At 42.6% G+C, this 25,271-nt stretch overlaps 1 long non-coding RNA gene across 7 annotated transcripts in view; it reads left to right on the top strand.

Moving 5' to 3' along the window:
• The window catches only part of LOC110256427 (uncharacterized), a 193,100-nt gene that overhangs the window by 82,114 nt on the left and 85,715 nt on the right, over positions 1-25,271 (top strand). The gene's annotated exons all lie outside the window — the stretch shown is intronic.

The following is a 25,271-nucleotide window of genomic DNA, read 5'->3' as shown; positions in this document are numbered from 1 at the left end:
TACACATGATTAATGACTGTAATTGTCCCGACTTTCCATTTTTAGGAAGCAAAGACTTCCTGGTAGATGTAGCACTCTGCAGCTGCAGAGCACACTTTACGGTATTCAATGTCATTCCCTTAAATCCTCAATACCCTGGGCTTCGCTGAGAAAGACTCAGCTTACCCTCTGGCCTTAATTGTCTTTATTACTTTCCTTAAAAGAATCACTAAGATCCTACAAAAGGCTTAAAAATAGTTTTATCTCCCCATATTATTATTAATATTAATATTATTTTTGTATTTGCTCATATCATTTAACTAGTCAAATAATTAACTTATTGAATAAAAACTGCTATCCAGGGAGTTCCCACTATAGCGCAGTGGGATTGGTGGCATCTCTGGAGTGCTGGGATACAAGTTTGATCCTCGGCTTGGCACAGTGGGTTAAGGATCCAGTGTTGCTGCAGTTGCAGCATAGGTTGCAACCACAGCTCAGACAGGAACTCCATATGTCATGGGGCAGCCAAAAAAGAAAACAGAAAAGGCTGCTGTCCAATGCAAAGATAGGCATTACACGTCACATAGGGAAGAATGTAATTAACATCATCCCCTCTGAGTGAACACTGTCAATGTCCCACTGCCAGGGCACCCAATCCCAGCAGCTGGGATTATTCACAACTGCTCCTTTCAGAGAGTTGCTTTGGCAGATAGGAGACATCAACCTGGAATGTTAACACCCCCAGCCCACCCAGGGCAGCCCACAGCCAATGAGTGACTGACATGGGGGTATAAAAGGCCAGCCCTCTTGCCGCAAGCTGGGACCACCTCCACAGTACACTTCATGCTCCAGAACTTCCCACAGGATCAGGCTGAAGCTGACTCTAGCTGTGACCACTTTCTGGCCTAGCTCCTCCCCCTGTTCCATCCTCTCTCCCCTTTTCCCCAAGAACACTCCTCTCATAAGTTATATGTAGCCAATCCTTATCTCAAGTTCTGGCCTATGACTCTCATCCCATCAGCTATTGTTCAGTGATTCATGAAGACAGGGACTAGTCTGACTGGACTCATAAAAAAGTATATTGACCTTAAAATGCAAATTCCATAAGGGCAGAGAGTGTCTGTTTTGCTCATCAGGGTATTCTAAGCACTTAGCATGATGCTTGGCACAGAGTAGGTGCTCAAGAAGCATCATGAGTCGAAGCAGTGTGGTCTCTCAGGGCAAAATTTGTAGATGTCACTTTTATGACTTCTTATGGTATAATCTCTTGCTCTCATGCACCCTGCTTTTGTTCTGAGGAACGACTCCCTCTCCATCTTTTGGTTCAAATAGTATAGCCACTGAATAACAATGGAGACACTACTGAGGAAGGCAGCATGGATGATGTAGTTTGAGCTCCTAGATCCATCTGTGACTGAAGACAACTATCACCATGCATCTTTAATGAACCAATAAATTGTCTTTTTATACTTAAGCTAATTTGCGCTGTTTCTTGCACGTATGAATAACAATCTGGACTAATCATACATGCTTCTATTTGTATTGCAAAATATCTTCCCTTTCAACTTACCTTCATCCTTTTAACAGCCTACATCCCAAACAGCAGGGGATGAGAGAAGATATCTAACCTATAAACCATGTGATTTTTATTGCCAGTTGAGAGATGCCCATCCAGGGGAAGAATATGTTCTCAGGCATCTTATCTGCTGATCTCAGAATCTTTGATCAGCACCTGAAAACCCTCACCAGATCAAAATACTTGACCTCTGGGACCAGAGAATATTGAACAGCATCTTATAGCAACTCTCCTAGCATTTACTTTGGAAAAGATATATTTCAATTGTTTAATAGATCAAGATGTTGCTGGTTAATGTTGAAGCATTGACAACATCACCTAGGAGTTCCCTGGTGGCTCAGTGGGTTAAGGATCTTGCATTGTTACTGCAGTAGCTCAGGTCACTGCTGTGGCGCAGGTTCCATCCCAGGCCCAGAAACTTCCACATGCTGCAGGTGTGGCCCAAAACCTCCCCAAATCCCCAAAACCCGCAATCTAGAATTGGTCAGTAAGATTTGGCCATAAATTATTTTAATTCTTAAACTTAAATAAACTTTTTCTAAGTGTGGTAAACTGGTGGAGCCCTTTATACTTCTCTATTAGAGTAAATCTTTGGAAGGAATAAATGAATCAGCTACAAGCCCTTAACACTGGTATGTCAGCCATGCCCCCCCCGCGTTTCCACATGCATCCAGTGACTGAACATGAGGAATGGGGTAGCAACAGTTTAATTCTAGTACAAGATGGATAATCAAAGTCATGTTCAACATGTACCATGTCCACAGCATATTACAGTAGTGGGAAAACAGACTGTAGAGACAGTGCCACTGATTCTTCCTTTGGCATCTTTCCTCTAACATTCAAATGACTGACTTATTTCCCCCTTTTAACTGAGTGCTTAATTTATCAAATCATGTGGAAGGACAAAGAAGAGTCTGGTAACCATTTATTTGGCCCAAAATTTCCCAGAAAAGCAGAAATGCCTGCCAGAACACTCTAGCTTGCCTCAATTCTATTTGAATATCTTTTTTTTTTTTTTTTTTTTTTTGCTTTTTGCTTTTTAGGGCTGCACCTGTGGCATATGGAATTTCCCAGGCTAGGGGCTGAATTGGAGCTGCAGCTGCTGGCCTACACCACAGCCACAGCAACACAGGATCCAAGCCTCGTCTGTGGCCTACACCACAGCTCATAGCAGTAACAGATCCTTAACCCACTGAATGAGGCGAGGGGTCAAACCTCATGGATACTAGGTGGGTTCTTTACTGCTGAGCCATGGCAGGAACTCTGAGAATGTCTTTATAAAGCCTATACCATATAAATTTTTTTAGTTCCCTGATAGACCCTGTGGAAAGGTTTTTGTTTTTCTTTGAAGTTCAATGGGAGAAACTGATTCCAAGTCATGTTAAAGAGGGGCTTCAGTAAGGAGCCAAGTGGTTTTTAGGGATGATGAATATACCTCAATAACTGAGTGGAAGAAATTGTGAAGAATTCAGCCAGAGAGGTGATAGGAATGACTACATCCATGAGGCAAGTTTGAACACACGTATCTTGGTTTAAAAAAAGAACAAGAAAAAAACAACTCAAATGTCCATCAGCGGATAAACAAATTGTGGTATATCCATGCAATGGGATATTATTAATCTATAAAAAGGAATGAAGTACTGGTACATGCTGTTAGGTAGATAGACCTCAAAAACATTACGCTTGGTAAAAGAAGCCAGACACAAAAGGTCACGTACTGCATGATTCCATTTATGTGAAATACTCAGAAGAGACATATCCATAGAGACAAAAAACAGATTGGTGGTTGCCAGGGCTGAAGGGAGGGGTGTGGGGAAAATAGCTTAATGAGAATAGTGTCTTCTTTCGGGGCAATGAAAATGTTTTGGAACTAGATGGGGGAAGGTCATTGCTCAACATTGAGCATTTTTCTCAGTGCTACTGAAGTTATCACATTAAAATCATCTCAACAACAACAAAATAACAGGAAAGGATATTCCTGCCTCTATTTTCAATCCCATTAAGGAGCAGGGCAGGGCAGGCAGATTTCCTGCAGTTAGTGCTGTGGCTGGGGTTGCTGTCCCAGGCCCTATCCAATCAAGGCAGGAGAAGCCTCTGGTCTGTGGTGTCCTCAGCTTAAGCAGCCCCCTCTGCAATCGCCCAATGTTCTGTGAGAAGCTGCTGGGCCCCACAGCCCTCTCACCAGCAGTTCCCAGCCACTCCTTGCCTGGAGCAACACCCAACATGGAGTCCACTAATTTGTTTCTGAACCTCAGAATCATGTACTTGAAAAGGTGACTGACAGAGGTGGGGATGACAGTTTTGAGGAAAAGAAATGTGAAATTGCCAGAGGATGGCGACTAAGAATAACTCACTGGATGCTTTCACACACTCTCATACACTACAGGTGGGAGCGTAAATTGGCTCAATCCTTCCAGGAAGCAATTTAGTGAAGTTTTCAAAGCTGTTAAGATGATCACAGCCTTTGATGTAGGTGTTGCACTTATCTAAATTTTTTCTTAGGATGTATATGATTAATTAGGCAAAGAATCAGCTATAGGGAGGCCCATTTCAGTGCTACTCACAATAACAAAAAAAATTGGAGACAACTTGGAGCCCAGGAAAGGGGAATTATATGTTCTTGCAATGCAGTGCAGTTTTAGTTATCTAACCATATCACTTATTATTACTCACAGTTTCTGTGGGCACAATGGAGATGGCTTATCTCTGTTCTACGACATCTGGGTCCTCAGCTGGAGAAGCTAAATGCTAGAATCATCTGAAGGCTTGTTTGCTCACATCTTGGCAGATGCTGATAATCAGCTAGAGGCCCAGCTGGAACAGTCACATGTAGCCTTTCCATGCCACTTGGACTTTCTTACAATGTGGTGGCTTGTTTCCAAGGTTGAAAAGAAAGAAATAACGCCAGTCAGAGCCATATTGCCTTTTATGACCTGCTGTGGAAGTCACATAGCATCATCTATGTCACATTCTATTTACAGTTAAAAAAATACGGCCAAGTTGAAAGAAAGAAAACAAAGACCCCACTTCTTGATGGAGGCATGCCAGTATCACATTTTAGGAAGAGCATTTGGGATGGGATATACATGCTGGTGCCAGCATCTGTGGCAAATACTATGTGACTGTAACTAATCATTTCTTTCTTCTTTTTTTTTTTTTTTTTTTGCCATTTCTTGGGTCGCTCCCATGGCATATGGAGGTTCCCAGGCTAGGGGTTGAATTGGAGCTGTAGCCACCAGCCTATGCCAGAGCCACAGCAACGCGGGATCCGAGCCGCGTCTGCAACCTACACCACAGCTCACGGCAATGCTGGATCCTTAACCCACTGAACAAGGCCAGGGTTCAAACCCGCAACCCCATGGTTCCTAGTCGGATTTGTTAACCATTGAGCCACGACGGGAACTCCGACTAATCATTTCTTGATATCTAGTAGCATGGGCAAATGTTCGTGTGTTATGAAGTAAAAGAAAACTCAGATTACAAAACAGCATGTACAGTATAATCCCACTTTGAAGGAAAACTGTATGGATGCAAAGTATTAACAATGGCTTCCACCAGAAATGAGATGATTTTAAATAGATGAATGCATAATCCTAACTTGTTCAAGTGTGTGTGTGTGTGTGTGTGTGTGTGTGTGTGTGTGTGTGTGTGTGTGTGTGTGTGTTGGGGGTAGGGGCATTTACTGAAGTCATCTGTCTTCTCTGCCTGTGGGCAGCTCCGGCAGGCTTCCTTTGGGAGTGTTCTCATTGGCCTCCTGAGTAGATCATTGGATTTAATAGTCAGAAAACGTTATTTTTATTCAGTGATGCCTCTGGGTGTTCTTCCGAGAGGCCCTGGCCTGAGTCCAGGTTACTTGGCACTGATTCCCAGCAGCATGTGGCCCCAGGGAGGAAGCATGTGTGAATTAAAGTGTAATTAAAGGTGAAACTCCACTGTAGATAGGGCTTCCTGTTTCCTCTCAGGTCATTTGTGCAGGCGAGTGTTCAAAAGGGCAGCACAAGGACTCTTGGTAATATTGAACTTCCCTCCCAGACTTGAGTGTGATCAGTTCCCCTGGCTCTTTTGTGGGACATTTTTTCTCTTGCAAAGGGCATAAGAAGATGTTGAAGAATGTGGTAATAAACACCAAGAGAGCCAGTGTGGAGAGAGTCTGGGGTAGCAAAGGCAGAGTGGTTTCTCAGATGTATAATCAAACTGGTCACCAAGCCTTCCAGATTCTCCGTCCTGGGCCCCGCAAGTGGCCATCTTTGAAAGACAAGATGGAAAAGGTTTCTTGGGGACAGACCTGACTCCCATGGGTGTCAAGGAGTACTTAGCCCAGGGACCTCCCTGCTGTGTGTGTGGGCCTGGATGGAGGAGGTACACTCGGTTCTGCAGCTTTGGACCTGCATCCAGAGCAGAGCCAGGGTGGACTGGACCATACTGCCCACACTCTCGCAAACCACCTAAAGTCGACTGATATTTACAGTAAGAAATATCATTGCTAAGAGGACCAACAGGAAGGGCTACTTAATGGTAAACAAAATTAAGGAAGAAGGAGAGGCACTTTGAAGAGTACAGGGAACCCAAGCAAAGAACATGTCACATAGATGACTGTTCAAACCTTGGGGTGTGGGGTCTGCAGAACCTAGCATCCCCTCTCCATCTGCTCGTGCTCCCTCCCCTTTTCCCATCAAGACATCAAGCATGAGTTCCATGGAAAGCCTCTGCTTCATCCTCCTGCAAATTACCTTGATTCCATACTCAATGAACATGGGCCCTTCCTTCCACCTACCTCAACCCTCACTAGAAAAATAATTAGGGCACAGAGAAAACTATTCAGTGCTTTGTACTAGGACTGATAAGTCAGTTTTTATATCCACTGCCAAGCTGACCTAACTGCTCAGAGAGGTCACTGTGAGGTAGGAGATATGTAGGTCCCAGGCTGAGCAGCCACAGCTGCTCTCCTGCTGATGCTTGGAGATGAGATACCTGTGGGAGCACTGGGCCATGATTGGGTGCATTCTTATGGATTTTTCCACCCAACACATACACAGAGAAGGCTCTCAGTCCAGGGGAAGGACAAAAGGAGGGAGAAGAAGCCAATCAGAATCCAGCTTGGTTGAGAGATGCCCACACACACCAGGCCCAATTATGGAGATGATTGGCCAGAAAAAAATAATCTGGAAAACTTCCCGCATATAAGCAACCTAAGCCATCCCTGTTGCCCATAACTAACTCCAAGCTCACCTGTGTGCTCTTCCCCACATACTTTGGATTTTCCACATGTGCTTTGTTTCTTCGGTGTGTACTTTACTTCTAAAAAATGCTTTTACATTTTTCAAAATACTGGTCCTTTTGCTGAATTCTTCCTTCAAAGAAAACAAGAACTGATGTCCTTCCTCCAGATTTTCACCACTGGAATTAATTGAAGGTCAGAAAAGCACCTGCTAGGTCAGGGGTCAGCCTCATCACACACTGGCTCTGAAACCCTCTGTGAGGCCCAGAAGCTCCTGAAGCCACAGTTTCCTCACCTGAGAAATGGGGCTTAGGTCACCTGCCTTACCTTGCTGGAGGTGCCAGTGAGATGATGCCGGCCCGAGCTGGCCTTTGTCCACTGCAAGATAGGAGTTTATTGAGAGAATACGATAGAGCAATGAAGGAGACAGATATTCATGGAAACCAGCAAAAGAAAACTTAGTTGTGCCAGGCCCTAGAAGTGACTGAAACCGTACCCATGGAAACTGGGGACCTCAGCAAATGGAATTTTCAGATCTTCATGGTAACATGGTAACAGTGCAGATAATAATAATAATAATAACAATAAAATTTGGCAAGCATTGACTCTGTGCAGAGTACATGCTCAGACTTCTGTTCACCATCTCATTTACCCCCCACTGCAACCCCAGGAGGCATTTTTACCTTCACTGTAGCCCTTCCTGCCTAATGAGGCCTCGTCCTTCCAACTTATACAGAGCTTTGGCTTGCCCATTGCTCCTGCTCCCCTCCCCTCTAAGCTTCCTCCTGTCGGAAAGTTGCAGTGCCTGCTACTCACTACTTGATTATTCCCAGTTTCCCAACTCAAGCTTCTGAGAGAAGGAACATCTCTTGTCTGAGGGGCCTGATGCTGATACAACTTTAGAGACACTCTGTAAAGAAAGGAAAAATAAAACCTAGGGAAATCCGGTCTTGGGGACCTGGAGTAGGCCTGGACAGGTGAGGACCCTAGAGCTTTAGTGCACATGTTTCAGGGTAAGTCAGCCTCTGCTCTAAACTAATAAGGTTTTTTGGAAGGTTGGGGTGGAGGGTGCCATTCCATGGTACCAAGCTTGCTGCTAAGAATTGGTGCCTTTGATCACAGCCGCTCTCTGTGATGGTCTCTCAACAATGCAGGGATACCTGGTCTCAGGGGGCACCTGGCCATCTCTCCATTTCATGTATTCCTCTGTTCTTCATCCAGAAGCTGAACTTGGGAGAAGAAAACCTCCCATGGGCCAAGAACTAAAATCCAGGCTCCCTGGAGACCTGCAAGGGGAGGCACAGGCACCAAGTACATAATGACAAAGCAGTAATTTAGTGTTCTGCGTGTCCCTATTCCTTGTGTACACATCTTTCTTAGGGATCTCATGGGGATAAGGGAAGGCTAGACCAACAAATCTGGGGTATTTATGGAGCTCATGGGCCCATGACCAAATCACCTTCTTAAAATGATCAAAACCTTTCCATCATTCTTAACACTCCTCTCTGAGGATTTCCTTCAAAAAGTATCTGGACAGGGAAGATCTGAACATGTCAAGGTCCCTGACATTTGATTCCGTTCAAATGAAATTCATTCCAACTTCATTCCAGAAAGTTGCAACAATTTACACTTGCTCCAAAGGGGACACATGTCCTCCCTCAGATCCCATCACTTCCACATTCAGTTTCACTCTGGTGGAAAATCGTTCCCAACTAAAACTCTTACCTTTTTAATCCTTGCAAGTGAATTCCAGGAGGCCGGCTCATCTGCAGCCCAAAACAAGTCATCCAGGTGACTGTGCCAAGGGAAGCATCTCCAGAGACTGGCTGAGTAGGTCACTCAGACATCACAACACAGGGAAGCAGATGCTTCTTCCTCCCATGGAGTCCTGGACTTCTGAAATGAGAAATCCCCAGATGGACAATTTTCTACACTTTTTAAACCAAAGTTTTAATTTATTGTAGTTTTTTTCTTGAGAGCCTGGAGCCTGGAGCATTTGAGAATTTAACCAGTGTCATACAACTTCTCCATCTCTTCTGACTTTTAAGTCTTTTCTCAAAAACAAATTCATGTGTGAGCAAACAGAAATTAGATGACTAGGAAATGTAAGGCTGGCCTTGAACCAGTCAATAGCATCATCTACTGGCCATATGCTGGTACTGCAGCTAACCTCACCCCCCCCCCCCCCCCAACAGCCCCGGTTAAAATATACCTTGGGATTTGTGGTTAAACAAGGCAGAATAAAGCTATCCCTGCCATACTGCAACAAAGGGGAACAAAAAAGAGAAAAAGTGAAAAAGAAGTACTATTTTCTAAGAATTACATTAACAACTGATGCGGGGAGCTGAGAAAATGCAGGGACTCAAAAAAAACGACCTTGCCTGATGGCAGAAAAACCTGAAGGCAGGTTCTTAACCAAGAAAGGGAGCTCACCTGAATGGTACAGGCCGAAGGTGGGCTTTTGGTCAGGAAAAAAGCTCACCTGAACGGTACATGCCAAAGGTGGGCCTCTGGTCAGGATAAAAGCCTGCCTGCACGGTACAAGCCGAGGGCAGGCCTCAGGTTACACAGCTCTCACTTTGATGTTGATGGGGAAGAATTGAGGCTTTCCTGGGAAAGCAATTTCCATGTTTGCACTGGAGAACATGGATTGTTTCTCTGGTGACCTAGTCTTTCCTGCTGTTTTATTTGTTATTCAGTTTTCCTCAGTCTTTCCTGATTATTTACTTATTATTCTTATTTCCCATTCCTATTTTCCTGTGGTGATTTGTGACTTAACAAAATTACAACAATAGTATAATAAAAATTTCATCCTGAAGGACTTTTCCCCTATTTAAATCCAACTTAGTTAAAACATAGTGTTTATCTATTAACTAGTTATATAGTAAATTTTAGAGTTAGGATTTTAATGAGGTCCGTAGAAGTTAGCCATATCTTATCCAAAAAACCTAACTGTGAGTTTTGTCTTTGATTTTAAAAGCTTTTTAGTGATAGCTAGTTTAATTAAGTTGGTTTATATTTACTTACACTGTCTCCCTGTCATAACGCTTTGAAGATAAGCACTAGTCTACAAACAAAGTTTGTAAATGCTAAATTCTTGTTTTATGGCCTCTTCAAAGTACTCACTAAACTTAGTTAAGATAGAGATCTTAAAACAGGATGCATAGCTGCTATACCTTGTAATAGTTAACCAATGTACTTTTAACACTGTAATGTAATCTGTAGTGAAAAACTGTCTATATAATCAACCACCGTTGCCAATAAAGTTTGAGCAGCCCAGCGCCCTGAAAGAAGGGACAAAGAGGCTGTCTCTGTAATTGTACATTCGCCGACGCCGCATCCCTCTTGGATCGGGAAGTGCACGCTCCCTGGCTGGCGGAGCTGGCCTCCGGCAAACTGATATATCCAAATACAATATTTGAGGAGAGTGACACATACACTGAAAATAAACCAGCTTGAGGAGGATGCCATTGCATATATATACACAACATCTTCTTTATCCATTCATCTATCGATGGACACTTAAGTTGCTTCCATATCTTGGCTGTTGTAAACTATGCTGCAATGAACATAAGTGTGCATATATCTTTCAAATTAGTTTTCATTTTCTTTGGATAAATACTCAGGAATTGAATTGCTGTATTTTATGGTGGCTCCATGTTTAATTTTTTGAGGAACTCTTTCCATAGTGGCTGCACCAGTTTACATTCCCACCAACAGTATATGAGGGTTCCCTTTTCTCCACATCCTCTCCAAAGTTTGTTATTTCTTGTCTTTTTCTAATAGCCATTCTAACATTAATAGCCATAATAACATTCTAACATCTTACTGTGGTTTTGATTTCATTTCCCTGATAATTGGTGATGTTGAAATCTTTGTTATGTGCCTGTTGACCATCTCTATGTCTTTGGAAAAATGTCTAGATCCTCTGCCCATTTTAAAAATTGTATTATTTGTTTGTCTTTGCTATTGGGTTCTTAATGTATTTTGAATATTGATCTTTTATTGTATATATGATTTGTAAATATCTTCTCCCATTCAGTAGGCTGCATTTTCATTTTGTAGATGGTTTTCTTTTCTGTGCAGATGCTTTTTAATTTGGTGTAGTCCCACTTGTTTATTTCAGCTTTTGTTGCCTTTGCTTTTGGGAACAGATCCCCAAATTCCACACCAAGACCAATGTCAAAGAGCTTATTACTACCTATGTTTTCCTTTAAGATTTTTATAATTTCAGATCTTACATTTATGTCTTTAACTCAGTTTGAGTTTATTTTTGTCTTTTTTTTTTTTTTTTTTTTTTTTTTTTTTTTTTTTTTTTTTTTTTGCCATTTCTTGGGCCGCTTCCGCGGCATATGGGATGTTCCCAGGCTAGGGGTCCAATCGGAGCTGTAGCCGCCGGCCTACGCCAGAGCCACAGCAACGCGGGATCCGAGCCGCGTCTGTGACCTACACCACAGCTCACGGCAGTGCCGGATGGTTAACCCACTGAGCAAGGGCAGGGATCGAACCCGCAACCTCATGGTTCCTAGTCGGATTCGTTAACCACTGCGCCACAACGGGAACTCCCTGAGTTTATTTTTTATATGGTATGCAAAAATGGTCTGGTTTCATTCTTTTACTTGTAGCTGTCCAGTTTTCCCAATACCACCTGCTAAAGAGACTGTCTTTCCCCCATTGTATATTCTTGCCTCCTTTGTCATTGATTAATTGACTCTGTGTGGGAGTTTATTCCTGGGCTCTCTGTTCTGTTTCATTGATGTATTTGTCTGTATTTGTGTTCATATCATTCTGCTTTGATTGGTATTGTTTTGTGGTATAGTTGGAAATCATGGACTATGATGCCTTCATTTTTGTTCTTTCTCAGGATCACTTTGGCTAATCAGCGTCTTTGGTGGTTCTACACAAATTTTAGGACTTTTTTCTCCTAGTTCTTTAAAAATGCCATTGGATATAATGTCCTGAAAATGTCAGTTAAGTCTAACTTTTCTTTTGTGTCATTTAGGATCTCTGTTGCCGTATTGATTTTCTGTTTAGAGGATCTGTCCACTGATGTGAGTGGGTGTTAAAGTCTCCTACTATTATTGTATTCATATCAATTTCTCCTTTTATGTTTGTTAGTATTTGTTGCATGTATCTGGGTGCTCCTATATTAGGGGTATATATATTGATGAGTATAATATCCTCTTCTTGAATGGATCCTTTTGACATTAAATAGTGTCCTTCTTTGTCTTTCTTTACGGCCTTTGTTTTAAAGTATATTTTGTCTGATATGAGTGTTGCAACTCCTGCTTTCCTGTCTTTTCCATTTTCCATCCCCTCACTTATATGTGTCCTTTGCCCTAAGGTGAGTCTCTTATAGATAGCATATGTAGGCTCTTTCTTTTTTATCCAATCTATCACTCTATGTCTTTTTTTTTTTTTTTTTGTCTTTTGTCTTTTTTGTTGTTGTTGTTGCTATTTCTTGGGCCGCTCCCGCGGCATATGGAGGTTCCCAGGCTAGGGGTTGAATCGGAGCTGTAGCCACTGGCCTATGCCAGAGCCACAGCAACGCGGGATCCGAGCCGCGTCTGCAACCTACACCACAGCTCACGGCAATGCCAGATCGTTAACCCACTGAGCAAGGCCAGGGACCGAACCCGCAACCTCATGGTTCCTAGTCGGATTCGTTAACCACTGCGCCACGACGGGAACTCCCACTCTATGTCTTTTGATTGGGGTATTCGGTCCATTGACATTTAAGGTAATTATTGATAAATGTGTACTTATTGCCATTTTACTTATTTATTTATTATTTATTTTTTTTAGGGCCATACCTGCCGCATGTGGGGGTTCCCAGGCTAGGGGTCCAATCAGAGCTGTAGCCGCTGGCCTACACCACAGCCACAGCAACACCAGATCCGAGACATGTCTGTGACCTACATCACAGCTTACAGCAATGCCACATCCTTAACCCACTGAGCAAGGCCAGGGATCGAACCTGTGTCCTCATGGGTACTAGTTGGGTTTATTAACCACTGAGCCACAGTGGGAACTCTACTTATTACCATTTTAAACCTTGTTTTCCAGTTGATTCTATGCTTCTCCTTTGTTCCTTTCTCTCTTTTTTTGGTTGGATGATTTCCTTTTCTTTTATGCTTGTGTCCTTTTCTTTTTAGTTTTTGTGAATGTAGTGTCTGGTTTTGATTTGTGGTGGTTGCCTTGTTTTTCAGGTATGTTAACCCTTTCCTATATCTTCTTGCTTTAGCCTGATAGTCATGTAGGCTCAAACACATTCTAAAAAAAAAAGAATCTAGATTTTCTTAGTTTCCTTCTCTATGTTTCATGATTTTGAAATCCTCCCCCCCTCCTTTTTTTTTTTGCTTTTTAGGGCTGCAGTTGTGGCATATGGAGGTTCCCAGGCTAGGGGTCGAATCGGAGCTGTAGCTGCCGGCCTACACCACAGGCACAGCCATGTCTGCGACCTACACCACAGCTCACGACAATGCCAGATCCTTACCCACTGAGCGAGGCCAGGGATCGAAACTTCAACCTCATGGTTCCTAGTTGTATTCATTTCTGCTGCTACACAACGGGAACTCCTGAAGTCCTTTTTTAACATCTTCATGTTTGTTCTTTTGCTGCTCCTTGTGTTTATTGTCACTTTTACGATAGTTTTGTTTTTTTTTTTTCCTTTTAGATCTGTACACTGGCTTATTTGAGTGCTTTCCAATTGTGATTTCCCCTATCCTATTTCTTTTTTATTTAGAGAAGCCCTTTCAGTTTTTCTTTTACAATGGGTTTAGTATTGCTGTACTATTTCAGTTTTTGTTTGTTGGAGAAAGTCTTTATTTCTCCTTCTATTTTAAATGATATTCTTGCTAGGTAGAGTATTCTAGGCTGCAAATTTTTCCCTTTTAGAACTTTGAATATGTCTTGCCACTCTCTTCTGGCCTGTAGTGTTTCGGTACAGAAATCAGTTGATAGCCTTATGGGGGTTCCCTTTTAATTAACTCGTTTTTCTCTTGCTGCTCTTAGAATCCTTTCCTTATCTTTAACCGTTGACATTTTTATTATACTGTGTCTTGGTGTGGCTCTGTTTGGATTCAACTTGTTTAGTGCCTTCTGTGTTTCCAGTATCTGGGTGTCTGTTTCCTTCCTTAGATTTGGAAAGTTTTCAGCCATAATTTCCTCAAATATATTTTGAATCCCTTTTTCTTTTTCTTCTCCTTGTGGAATCCCTATTATGCAAACAGGTATGCTTTATATTATCCCATAGATCTCTTATATTGCTTTTTTTTTTTTTTTTGGCTTTCTTTCTGCTGTCCTGATTGGGTGATTTCCATTATTTTATCTTCCAAGTCTTTCCTCTGCTTTATTCAACCTGCTGTTCAATGCCTTTAGCTCAGCTTTCATCTCTGAAAATGAATTTTCTATTTTTTCTTGGCTCCTCCTTATAGTTTCTAGTTCCTTTTTAAATTAATCTATGTTGCTGTTGCTATCCGTTCTTAATTCCTTCAGTATTTTCATTGCCTCCTTTTTGAACTCAGTGTCTGTTAGACAGCAGAGGTCTGTTTTATTGTTTGCTCCTTCAGGGGAATTCTCCTGTTCTTTTTTTGGGGGGGGTATAATTATTAAAATTTAATGCCACATGTGCTTTGAGTTTTCATATAACCATGGAAAAAATGGAAATGTGTTGGCTTAAATAGCTCTTATTGTTTTTTTTTAATTGACAATACTTTAATTGTTAACAAATGGAGGATCATGGTAAAGTATGTATGTGCATGTTTCCATAACTAAAAGTTTTGTATTTCTAGACAAAGAATCTATTTTTTTCATCCCATTATTGTTTTCCATCCCCATTGTTCAATACCAGAACTTTTAATGATGTGAAAATAATTGCCTGATCACAATAAATACTACCAGGTTCTATGTTATGCCTAATGTGTCTTTTTCCTCTTGGAACTTAATTTTTTTTTTATTTTCCCACTGTACAGCAAGGGGATCAAGTTATCCTTACATGTATACATTACAATTACATTTTTTTCCCCACCCTTTGTTCTGTTGCAACATGAGTATCTAGACAAAGTTCTCAATGCTATTCAGCAGGATCTCCTTGTAAATCTATTCTAAGTTGTGTCTGATAAGCCCAAGCTCCCGATCCCTCCCACTCCCTCCCCCTCCCATCAGGCAGCCACAAGTCCTTTCTTCAAGTCCATGATTTTCTTTTCTGAGGAGATGTTCATTTGTGCTGGATATTAGATTCCAGTTATAAGTGATATCATATGATATTTGTCTTTGTCTTTCTGGCTCATTTCACTCAGGATGAGATTCTCTAGTTCCATCCATGTTGCTGCAAATGGCATTATATGTCATCCTTTTTTATGGCTGAGTAGTATTCCATTGTGTATATATACCACCTCTTCCGAATCCAATCATCTGTCGATGGACATTTGGGTTGTTTCCATGTCCTGGCTATTGTGAATAGTGCTGCAATGAACATGCGGGTGCATCTGTCTCTTTTAAGTAGAGTTTTGTCCGGATAGATGCCCAAGAGTGGGATTGCAGGGTCATATGGAAGTTCTATGTATAGATTTCTAAGGTATCTCCAAACTGTTCTCCATAGTGGCTGTACCAGTTTACATTCCCACCAGCAGTGCAGGAGGGTTCCCTTTTCTCCACAGCCCCTCCAGCACTTGTTATTTGTGGATTTCTTAATGATGGCCATTCTGACTGGTGTGAGGTGGTATCTCATGGTAGTTTTGATTTGCATTTCTCTTATGATCAGCGATGTTGAGCATTTTTTCATGTGTTTGCTGGCCATTTGTATATCTTCTTTGGAGAAATGTCTATTCAGCTCTTTTGCCCATTTTTCCATTGATTGATTGGCTTTTTTGCTGTTGGGTTGTATAAGTTGGTTGTTTATATATTCTAGAGATTAAGCCCTTGTCAGTTGCATCATTTGAAACTATTTTCTCCCATTCTGTAAGTTGTCTTTCTGTTTTCTTTTTGGTTTCCTTTGCTGTGCAAAAGCTTTTCAGTTTGATGAGGTCCCATGGGTTTATTTTTGCTCTAATTTCTATTGCTTTGGGAGACTGACCTGAGAAAATATTCATGATGTTGATGTCAGAGAGTGTTTTGCATATGTTTTCTTCTAGGAGTTTGATGGTGTCCTGTCGTATATTTAAGTCTTTCAGCCAGTTTTTGTTGTTGTTGTTGTTGCTATTTCTTGGGCCGCTCCCGCGGCATATGGAGGTTCCCAGGCTAGGGGTTGAATCGGAGCTGTAGCCACCGGCCTACGCCAGAGCCACAGCAACGTGGGATCTGAGCCGCGTCTGCAACCTACACCACAGCTCATGGCCACGCCGGATCATTAACCCACTGAGCAAGGGCAGGGACCGAACCCGCAACCTCATGGTTCCTAGTCGGATTCGTTAACCACTGTGCCACGACGGGAACTCCCTTTCAGCCATTTTGAGTTTATTTTTGTGCATGGTGTGAGGGTGTGTTCTCTTTCATTGCTTTGCATGCAGCTGTCCATCTCCTGTTCTTTTAACTGGGGATGATTCCAGTGCTTCTTCATCTTGCTTATATTTTTCTTACTCTGTGAGTTTAGGGAAAACAATTATCTACTGTAGTCTTGGAGGGCTATTTATATGTGGGGGCATCCCTGGGTAGTTTGTGAGGCCTTCCTGTTTTTTTGGCATGAGAGCTGCTTTTGGTTTGGATGCTTGCTGTCTCTTTCCTTAGTATGCGTAAGCCATTATCCTTTTGATAGGGGGTGTGAAGGTGTATGACTTTCCTGTTCTTCAAGAGAGGTGGGGGCAATGGGGGTCCCTTGCAGGCAGCACCTGGTTGCTGGGTCCTTGGCAGTGGCAGGGACCTATGGGGAGGTGGGGATGGCAGGCTGCTCCTGGTTGCAGGGCCCTCAGCAGTGGCAATGACTCTCAGGAAGGTGGGGTGGCACTCAGAGCCCTTGGCAGCTGCAACAGCAGGGGCATGTGCATTATCAGAGAGGTGGGGGCACTGAGTGGCACTCAGTTGAAGGGCCCTCTGTGGGAGCCCTTGTGGTGACTGGGGATACAGGCTGTGCCTGGTCACAGGACCCTTAGTGGTGGCAGGCTGTGCCCACCTCTGGAGTCTGAGATGGCTGTGGCAGTTTGCATCTGCCCCCATAGCCTGTGCAAGATGTGCCCTGCCACCTGAGAGCCCATGCACGTGCAAAGAAGTTCCTATAGTGGTCCCTCTTCTTACCCTCCCCAACTATGGTGCCTTACTTCTCCTGTCAGCCCTGGCCTCCTCCTGAGCTCCTTGGCTGTGTTTCACCACTCCTTAGTCCCCTCAGGCTGTCTCCACATAGCCAACCCTAGTCCTCTCCCTGTAACTGACCTCTGAAGCCTGAGTCTCAATGCTGAGTCTCAGTGCCAAGCCCCCAGGCTATGGTGTGTGGGGTGATGGTACCAGTCATGTGTGTGGTTGTTTCCATGTCTTGGATATTGTGAATAGTGCTTCTATAATCATAACTCTATCTTTAGTTTCCCTTTTTTTAGGGCCACACTTACGGCATGTGGAGGTTCCCAGGCTAGGGGTCTGATTGGAGCTATAGCTGCCTGCCTATGCCACAGCCACAGCCACAGCCACACCAGATCCGAGCTGCATCTGCGACCTACACCACAGCTCATGGCAATGCCAGATCCTTAACCCACTGAGAGAGGCCAGGAATTGAACCCACAACCTCATGGTTCCTAGTCGGATTTGTTTCCACTTTGCCAGGATGGGAAATCCTACCTTTAGTTTTCTAATGAACCTCTATACTGTTTTCTGTAGTAGCTGTACAAATTTACTTTTCCACCAACAGTGTAGGAGAGTTCACTTTACTCCACATCCTCTCCATCAGTTGTTATTTGTAGAGTTTTTAATGATGGGCATTCTGACCAGTGTGAGGTGGTACCTTATTGTAGGTTTGTTTTTGCTTTTGTTTTTGTTTTTTGCCATGCCCACAGTACATGGAAGTTCCCAGGTCAGGGATCAAACCTGGGCCACAGAAGTGACTCAAGCTGCTGCAGTGACAACACCAAATCCTTAACCCACTGTGCCATAGGAGAACTCCCCATTATAGTTTTGAATTGCATTTCTCTTATAATTAGCGATGTTGAGAACTTTTTCATGTTCCTATTGGCCATTTGTATTTCTTCTTTAGAGAAATGTCTATTTAGGTCTTCTGTCTATTTTTCAGTTGGGTTGTTTGGGGTTTCTTTCTCTTTTTTTTTGGTCGTTGATTTGTATGAGCTGTTCATATATTTGGAAATTAAGCCCTTCTTGGTCACATCATTTGGAAATATTTTCTCCCAGCCCACAGGCTGTCTTTTCATTTTGTATATGGTTTCCTTTGCTGTACAAAAGCTTGTAGATCTGATTAGGTCTCATTTGTTTATGTTTGTTTTTATTCTGTTTCCTTGGAGACTGATCTAAGAAAACATTTGTATGATTTATGTCAGAGAACATTTTGCCTATGACCTCTTCTAGGAGTCATGCTGTCATGTCTTATGTTTAAGTCTTTAAGCCATTTTTAGTTTATTTTTGTGTGTGGCGTGAGGATGTGTTTTAACTTCCTTGATTTACATGCGGCTGTCCAACTTTCCCAGCACCCCTTGCTGAAGAGACTATCTTTTTCCCATTGTATAGTCTCATCTTCTTTGTCAAAGATTAATTGACTGTAGGTGTGTGAGTTTATTTCTGGGCTCTCTATTCTGTTTCATTGATCCATATGTCTGTTTTGTGCCAGTATCACACTGTTTTGATGATTGTAGCTTTGTGATATTGTCTGAAGTCTGGGAAGGTTAGGATTCCAGCTTGGTCCTTTTCTTCAGGATTACTTTGGCAATTCTGGGTCTTTTATGATTCCATATAAATTTTAGGATTGTTTGTTCTAGTTCTGTGAAAAATGTCATGCGTAGTTTAATAGGGATTGCATTAAATATGTAGATTGCTTTGGTAACATGGTAATTTTAATATTAATTCTTCCAATCCAAGAGCATGGAATAGCTTTCCATTTATTTAAATCATCTTCATTTCCTTTGTTAATATTTTATAGTTTTCAGTGTATACATCTTTCACCTCCTTGGTTAGATTTATTCCTGAATATTTTATTCTTGGGGATGTGATTTTAAAGGGATTTTTTTTTACATTCTGTTTCTGATATTTCATTGTTAGCGTAAAGAAAAAGTATAACTTTTATATGTACTGAGAAACCCAAAAATCTGTGGTACTCTCTTTATGGTGATATTTGCTTTATTGCACTGGACTGGAACAGAGCCACAATATCTTTGTGGCATGTCTGTTTTTGAAAGGTGGGAACTATTAAGGGAGATTTCTTCCTGATAAAAAGGATCCAGTAGAGAGGAAGAAATAGACAATTCCAAAAAGGGAGAGTAATTATAGTGGTAATTCATGGAGAAGTGGAGATGATACCCAGGACACAAATTGAGGGGTTGGTTTAAATTGGAACCAATACACTTCATCCAGTAAACAGAGAAGAAGACAGAGTGTGCATCACTGCCTTGGAAAATTTGGAGATAGAAAAATGAAGGAGCTTCAAATACCTCAATAATGAATGAGACAGTCTTCAGCTGTGCAAGATGGAGGAATGGGGTGAAGGGAAAGAGAGAAAAATCATTATTTTCCTCCAACAGCCATCAGCTGTCCTGTGCAGGTATGGAGCCTGGGTGGAGTTTGACAAGGGTTGCAGTTTTGCCAGATGAGCACAAAGGAAGGAGACAAGATCAAAGTGAGATGAGGGTGTTTTCAAGGAGGCAGTTATGACGGTAAGCCAGGGAAGCTATGCTGGGTCATGAAGTCTGTAAAATTATATGTAGGGTACTCAGAACACTAGGTTATAAGTGTTAAAAGGAGGTTAGCATTTTTACTTTCATCGCAAGGGAACTGAGAGGATGAGGGAGCAATGCTCGGTAAAAATATGGAAGGGTCAAAGCATCTTTTTTTTAGAAATAGTATTATTTCTGGATCAGTACTTCCCAGTGCCTTTCTGGAGGGATTCCTTGGTCAGATGCCCACCTTGTGATGCTGTCATTGACTTGTGTAGAATCAAATACATAAAGTACAATTCCCAGGTTACCATCGAGCTCCCATTAGGCATCTCTCACTTGTGAAGGTGAGCTCTTCCAGAGGTCTTCCAAGTGAGTATATTACTAATGATTAATCTGCCAAGTGAGTCCTGTTCTGGGTTCTTTAGTCCTAATGGAATGGCAACATTGTGGCTTTTAAAGGAATCCACTCGCTTTTTCCAGACAAAAGTTGCTAATCTTCGGCTTACTTTCTTTTTCTTTTTTTTTTTTTTTTTTTGGTCTTTTGTCTTTTTAGGGCCACACCCATGGTATATGGAGGTTCCCAGGCTAGGGGTCTAATTGGAGCTACAGCTGCCGGCCTACACCACAGCCACAGCAACTCGGGATCCAAGCTGCATCTGCAACCCACACCACAGCTCATGGCAATGCCAGACCCTTAACCTACTGAGTGAGGCCAGGGATCGAACCCGAAACCTCATGGTTCCTAGTCGGATTCGTTTCTGCTGTGCCACGACAGGAACTCCCAGGTAACTTTCTAAGTGGGTGTGACTCCAGCAGCCAGAAAGGCACACTCACCTGTGTATTGGTCTAAGACAGATTTAAATTGAGAGCACTGTATATTTATGGTGTGTGTGTGTAAAACTCCAGATTGTGTTCCTCAACAGGTGACAGTTTAGTAGGATCCTTGATTGTTTTCTAGCTTAATCATCCATTCTCTGGAGGCCATAAACAGATGTCTCTGTTTATACTTGAATTAAATTCCTTCTAATAACACTGTGATAGATAGTGGATGAGGTAGCTTTATACATCCCCAGGGCAAGACTGTGAAAGCATTTTCTTATCTCTCCCAGGTAAAAGCAAACTGCAGTAGATTTCTATGGATTGCAATAATAGGGACTGCCTAGGTCAATTTCTGTGTAATATTTGAGGGATGACAAAATTAAACCTATCAGCTGGTGTATTAATGATGCCTGCAACAACTTAAAACTCCCGTCATTTTCAGCACAACTGCCAAGAGAGATCATGTTTTTTTTTTTTTTAAATGGCCACAAGGGGGTGTTAAAGGATTACATACTTGCTCTAATGAGTCCCTCCCTCCCACTACCATTTCAATTCCTTGTTTAATAGAATCATTCCCTGGGTACTCTTGTTTCAATAACTTAGTCTATCAAGTGGTTCTCAAAGTCTAATCTGAATATCAGGCTAATGCTTTCTGTTAAGGGCAACAAGGCACTCAGAGTAGATGTCTGTGACCAGGGAATAGATGGGCCTTTTTCTTACTCCAAAGGATTATACTTCTAAATCCTTGGTGATGCTTTCCCCATGGAATTTGTCATGATTAACATGGATTAAAGTACCTTCCAATTCTATCTTTGCTCTCCAGACTATATGTTGTTACTTACCCAAAGGACTGAGGAGGTGGGTCTGGGGTCCTGATAATGGATGAAGGACACATGAAGATAAACCTGGGGGTTTCAGGTAGCCTCCATTTAGATCATTCTGTAGGCCCAGAGACCCTCCAAGCTACAGCAGAGGGCTGCAGCTGAAGCCCAGTGCAGGGGCCAAGGTCACTTGGATTCTGAGTAGAATTTGGCTTTGAACTTTTATCTCCTTTGTGTATTGAATAAATGGTTCCTATCTCTATGTAATTGCTTTCTGCATGAAAAGAAGTCTGCAGGTTGTTCAGATGAAGGCACCACCATGACTCGGATCATGCTTTTAGTTCACTGGCAGATAGATCTACTGCTCCTCCTGCTAGGTTCAAAATCAGACTGATGAGCTAATAGGTGAGCTGCTTACCTCACCCTGGCATTCTCACTGCCAATGCTAAGTTTAAGTTGCCCTTAAAGTTCTCTACATAGGCCAGAGAATCCCCACAGGCCACAAGTCATCTGACATAACAACACCTGGATTAGGAACATCTGAGGACTGCTTGTGGCACTAATTCCACCCTGAATGGTTTTCCAGGAGTGAAGAAAAACAGCCATTCCTCTGACTTATGACTTTTCTTTTCCCCAAGCTTCCACTATCCAGATGAAAAGGGAGCTAAATGCCTTCATAGCCGTGTGAAAAGAGCTGTCAATGCTGAAGGCCCTTTACATGTTTTAAATTCTGGCTGATTCACTTGGCCCCTTGATCCTAGACAAGCACAGTATTGCCCAGCTATCGCCTGACTGTCAAGCAAGCGCAGCTGGTTGCTGTTTACCGCAAGTGAGAATTCTCTTTGGTTATAGATAGAGCCTGCTTCATTTCCTTCCCAAGTGGAATTCTGGCTTGATGTGGGGAAACCTCACAGGCCCAATGGAACAAGTCCACGTGGGCAATCTAACGAGATTGATTTTTCCTGAGCTGTAACTACCCATTCCATTAGCTGAGCCCAGCTGGTGACAGCAGGCACACAGAATCTGTTACCATTCTGTATTTCTCAAGTTATTTTGGTTGACTGAATCCTTATTGGGACTAGAACTGTTCCTTCCATGTGATCAGAGCTGCCCCCTTTCTGGGATGGCTCAAAGGTTAGCTATTATTTGAGTTCCTCAGGAGGTAGGGCAGGCTGCTCCCCCATGCTTTCCCCTGCTCAGGTGAGGCCAAGACTGAAAGGCAGAAGACATCGTTGCTATGGCAGCACTTTACTCAGGCTGTGCCTCAACCAAAGGTCAATTTTCTAGCGGCTTCACTAAGACCTCTGCGGAGTCTGGAGGTTCAGGGACAAATCTCCTAGTCCTCTACTCAGTGGTTTTCATTGTGCACCATCAAAGCACACCACTCAGAACTGCAGATCAGTCTTCCTGTGTGGGTGGCACGAGAAAGCATTTGGCTAGTTATTTTTGCTGCATTTGTAGGCATATTTTCCTTCCTCGATTATACAATGCAGCCTAGTCATTCTTGTCACTGAAGCAGACAAGAGCATTGAGCCATGCTTAGGAATCTCTTGAGGCTCCCAGACAGCTTTCCAACATGAGGGTGATATTTCACCTTTACCCTTAGGCTGGTTTCAGTACAACTGCAGAAATCCGTAGATATTCCTTATTTCCATTGCATTGCTGAAGACCAGTAAAGGGTTAAGGATGAGGACTGCCCTACACATGACAAATCCAATTAGGTATCTGGGGCTCACAGGCTTAAGCAGGAGAGGTGCTCCTCACAAATTCTATAGGGTGAGGTGTTGCTCAGGGCTTTTGATCCCATCTAGTGGGAGTGTCCTGACACATGTGGTGACGAGGAGCTTATCTATGGGTTCTAAGATGAGGGGCCTTTTTTCTCCCATTTTTCAAGGTTTCCCTTGTCTGCTGCCTACCTTCTCGTTCAATCTCACTTTAGCAGGTAATTCTTCTCTGGGCACTAGCTCAGATGTCAGTGGACGTAGAGACAACACTCAAATGTGCATGTTAAGTGCTCACATTATCTCCATAGCGCCTCTCAATGTGAGGTGGAATCATTACAAAATGTTGCATGTAGAAAAGTGAGAATTTCTCAGTTAAGTTGGAGGATTCTCCCAAACCTCTGTCGTCTTCGTCAAATTATATACCCATTTTTCAGAAATGCGCTTACCAAATTTGACACTATACTCTTTTCTTTTGGCTGTACATATAAGTTCCTAGGCTAGGAATCAAATCTGAGCTGCAGCTGTGACCTACACCACAGATGCAGCAACACCGGATCCTTAACCCACTACACCAGGCCAGGGATAGAACCCACACCACACAAAGACAACACTGGATCTTCAACCTCCTGTGGCACAGCAGGAACTCCTCCAGATTCCCAGTCTTTTTTTTTTTTTTTTTTTTTAGGGCCACACCCTTGGCACATGGAGGTTCCCAGGCTAGGGGTTGAATTGGAGCTGTAGCCGCTGGCCTATACCACAGCAACTCCAGAACCGAGCCATGTCTGCAACCTACATCACAGCTCACGGCAATGCCAGATCCTTAACCTACTGAGTGGGGTCAGGGATCGAACCTGTATCCTGTGTGCTAGTCAGATTTGTTTCTGCTTAGCCATGAGAGGAACTCCAAGATTCCATCTTTCTTGACTAGAGGTAGGATGTGTTGAGAAAGTAGCAAAAACTATGAAATATATTGAAGAGGTAAACTCTGCTGGGGGCTGATTTTTTCCCCAAAAGCAGTACCATCAAAACAGGGGCAAGGGTTCAGCTGGTAAAGAATGTAGTAACCCAAGTCATAGACATTTTTCACACTACCACTTTCCTCCTGCCTTAAGCTAAGAAGTACAAATACAATAGTTCCCCCTTAGCTGAGATTTCACTTTCTGCAGTTTCAGTTACCCATGGTTCAAAACAAAAATATTAAATGGAAAAATTCTAAACAATTTGGAAGTTTTAATCTGAGCACCTTTCTGGGTGGCGTGCTGAGATGAAATCTCAGGCCATCCTGCTCCAAGTGGGATGTGATTCATTCCTTCTCCAGAGTATCTGCACTGTATATGCTACCCACCCGTTAGTATAAGAAAAAACAGTATTTTCGAGGTTTGATATTGTCTACAGTTTCAGGCACCCTTTGGGGGTCTTAAAATGTACTTCCCTTGGATAAGGTAGGGGCTACTACAGATGCATTTCTCTGTCTTAGCTAAATGGTTTTAATGACATGGCTTGTGTAACAGCAAATAATCACGATTCAATAAAAAGGAGAAGTCTAGAACTCGAGATGGAGCTGTAGAAATCACATAATTATGAACTTCAAATTCTGTTATTTCTCGTACTACCCCCAACAGCCACATACCATACTATCTCTTGTGACTCCCAATTCCTTTGGTGAAATACATACCAAAACGATTTAAGGAAAGAGCAATGCTTTTCTGGTTGGAACCCCTGTGTTGGCACCCCAACTCTGTCACCTTCTGGCACTCTAGGGAAGTCAACCCCAACGTCAGTGTCTTCTATCTGTAGGACAGTGGTACCACCTACCCACCCACCTTTGTGGGGCAGTGCCTGTGTATGTCAGGAACCTATTGTGTTATATGGCACTTAGGGAGGGACTTGTGTTGGTATCCCAGTAATACAACTAATAAGAACTCTACATGCTAGTAATTAAGTTTAAACTACGCTTCATTTTCATTAAAATTTTTTTTTTTTTTTTGCTTTTTAGGCACGCACCTGTGGTATATGGAGGTTCCCAGGCTAGGGGTCTAACTGGAACTACAGCTGCTGGCCTGCACCACAGCCACAGCCACAGCCACATCAGATCTGAGCTGCGTCTGCGACCCACACCACAGCTCACGGCAACACCAGATGCTTAACCCAATGAGCAACGCCAGAGATTGAACCCTCAACCTTATGGTTCCTAGTCAGATTTGTTTCCGCTGTGCCACAACAGAAACTCCTCACTTAAAAATTTAAGCAGTACATTCTGACAATTTCTTGGCTCTGGCTAAGTTTATACTCCTGTTCTATTCTTAAGTCAGTAAATGAAGAACACAAGTT

Source organism: Sus scrofa, chromosome 13 (assembly GCF_054392235.1).
Source record: "Sus scrofa isolate SSC_HxYL_T2T_F1_AM1 chromosome 13, Sscrofa_HxYL_maternal_Yorkshire_Landrace_v2.0, whole genome shotgun sequence".
NCBI classification, from domain to species: Eukaryota; Metazoa; Chordata; class Mammalia; order Artiodactyla; family Suidae; genus Sus; species Sus scrofa.
Note: the sequence above shows the minus strand (reverse complement) of the source record. Positions and strands in the feature narration are given on the sequence as shown.